Source organism: Argentina silus, assembly GCF_951799395.1.
Source record: "Argentina silus genome assembly, chromosome: 12".
Lineage (NCBI taxonomy): Eukaryota > Metazoa > Chordata > Actinopteri > Argentiniformes > Argentinidae > Argentina > Argentina silus.
Window position 1 is genome coordinate 16,655,717 of NC_139666.1, and position 2,500 is coordinate 16,658,216.

General features: G+C 49.8%; 1 protein-coding gene across 1 annotated transcript in view; it reads left to right on the forward strand.

The window, feature by feature from the left end:
• The window catches only part of nalcn (sodium leak channel, non-selective), a gene marked incomplete at both ends in the record, with an annotated part of 69,547 nt that overhangs the window by 22,492 nt on the left and 44,555 nt on the right, over positions 1-2,500 (forward strand). The gene's annotated exons all lie outside the window — the stretch shown is intronic.

Below are 2,500 nucleotides of genomic sequence, written 5' to 3' on the forward strand. Positions count from 1 at the left end.
GGTTAGAGAGGAGAAAGGGAGGCACAGAGGAGACGAGAGTGGTAGTGAATGAAGAGCAACAGGGGCCAAAGAGGGGAGAGTGAGGACTATAAAAGATGGATGAGACATGAGTCTAAAGGTGAGAGGAGCCAGGAATGAAAACAAATGACATAGATGAGAGGAAAGATGAGAGGGCAGAAACAAGTGAGTGGGGAGTTGAGAAGGAGATATGAAAGGAGAGGAGAGGACCGAGAGGAGGTGATGGGTGGGGAGAGAGAGAGAGAGAGAGAGAGAGGGGAAGAGGAGAGGAGGTGATGGGTGGGGAGAGGAGAGAGAGGAGAGAGAGGGGAGGAGGTGATGGGTGGGGAGAGGAGAGAGAGAGGGGAAGAGGAGAGGAGGTTATGGGTGAGGAGAGGAGAGAGAGGAGAGAGAGGGGAGGAGGTGATGGGTGGGGAGAGGAGAGAGAGGGGAGGAGGTGATGGGTGGGGAGAGGAGAGAGAGGAGAGAGAGGGGAGGAGGTGATGGGTGGGGAGAGGAGAGAGAGAGGGAAGAGGAGAGGAGGTAATGGTGGGGAGAGGAGAGAGAGGAAAGGAGGAGAGGAGGTGATGGGTGGGGAGAGGAGAGAGAGGGGAGGAGGTGATGGGTGGGGAGAGGAGAGAGAGGAGAGAGAGGGGAGGAGGTGATGGGTGGGGAGAGGAGAGAGAGAGGCAGAAGTGGCAGGGGAATTCCAGGGCTGGTGAGAAAGCGGGAGATACAGAGAAAGACAGGGAGATAAAGAGAGACAGAAGCAGAGAGGCAGAGAGAGAGAGAGAGAGAGAGAGAGAGAGAGAGAGAGAGGCCGAGGAAGGAGCAGCACAGTCATGTTTAATGAAATGCCATGTCCCAGCCAGAGCATGAGTCAGCCTGCAGTAAAGGCTTTGATAAGCCCCCCCCCCACCCCCCCACCCCCCACCCCACCCTCCCACCCTCCCACCCTCCCCCCTCCATCGTCCCACCAGCTTTATTCACATCTTAATTAAACAGTCTGCTGAAGGTAACTGCTCCTGTGGCTTGTATTACCCTTATCTGATAGCTGTTACTTCAGTGCAATTGCTACCAGTTCAGTTGGCAGAGAACATTATATTCTCTCTATTCTCTTTCCCAGCCACGGGGCTACTTTTGATGATGTTATTTTCTTTAGCTCTGGTATATTTCATCCACTTTTTTAAAAACTGTTTTAAGAGAAATGACATAATATTTATTCTACCCGTTGGCAAATGAACACCGCCGTAGAAATACAGAGGAAAAGACGAAGACGAAGCTATAACAGAACATGGCACCTATACGGCAGGCGATGGGTTGCTGGTGACAGTTACTGTGTGATTCCTCACGCCCGCTGTCCTGTGCCAGTGATATGCCCGTGCGGTGTGCCAGTAGAAGGGGCCACTTGCCCTCCTTGGCAATATGAATGAACAGAAGGAGCAGAAGAAGAAGAAGAAGGAGGAGGAGAAGAAGAAGGAGAAGAAGAAGAAGAAGAAGAAGAAGAAGAAGAAGAAGAAGAAGAAGAAGAAGAAGAAGAAGAAAAAGAAAAAGAAGAAGAAGCCATCATGCTCTGTCTTGTCTTGGCTCTTTTTTGTTCACTGTTACTTTGACGGGTTTATTTTCCAATTTTAATTCTCCAGGTATCTCTTGTTGTTCAGTTTGAATCGATTATTAAGGGCTGAAGGAATTTCTGCCTCCTGCATATTCCATCTGCCCCAGATCCAGTATGAACATGGTATACAACGGTGTAGTGATGTGGTATTGTGCTTTGTAAAAGCCATCTTTGTTTGATGTTTAATAGGAGACAGTAAGGTGACAGTGTTCCTGTATTTCTGTCAAAAGACACTCTAATTGTGTGTCAGCTGACAGGCTTTAGCACGTGATTTGTTTTCAAATTCAAGAGAGTATGTGTGTGTGTGTGTGTGTGTGTGTGTGTGTGTGTGTGTGTGTGTGTGTGTGAGTGTGTGTGTGTGTGTGCGCGCGTGCGCGTGTGCACACGTGGGTCTGCACGTGTGCGTGTGCGTGCGCGTTTGCGTTTGAGCACCTGCCATTTCAAAGACACACAGAAAGTGCCTCTAATAAGCAGCGGCCCCTTAAACAAGTAGGGAAGGATTTCAGGGGCGCACGCAGAAAGAGGAAACATCAAACGGCAGGAGAGAGCCATCCTGTCTCCACAATTGGGGCTGTTAGAGTGAGTTTGACATCCTCTGCCCATATATGGTACGTCAGTGCCACCAGCTGACTCAAAGTAGGCCATGTCATCTCGGGAGCAGTGACGGTGTTGTTTTTCTAAGTGCTTCTGAATCTTTCGTCGTTCTTTTTTTCGAAAAAGAAAAAAGAGAGGACGGGACTAGAAAGATGTGCTACCCACGGGGAGGAGGACGTGCCAGTGGAGGAGAGGTCGAGTCCCACGCAGCCTAACAGAGGTTACAGTAACATAGCCTTCATTTCCCCTCTGTCCTCTTTCACCAGTGTGAGATCTCTCTAGAGCTGCCAGTTT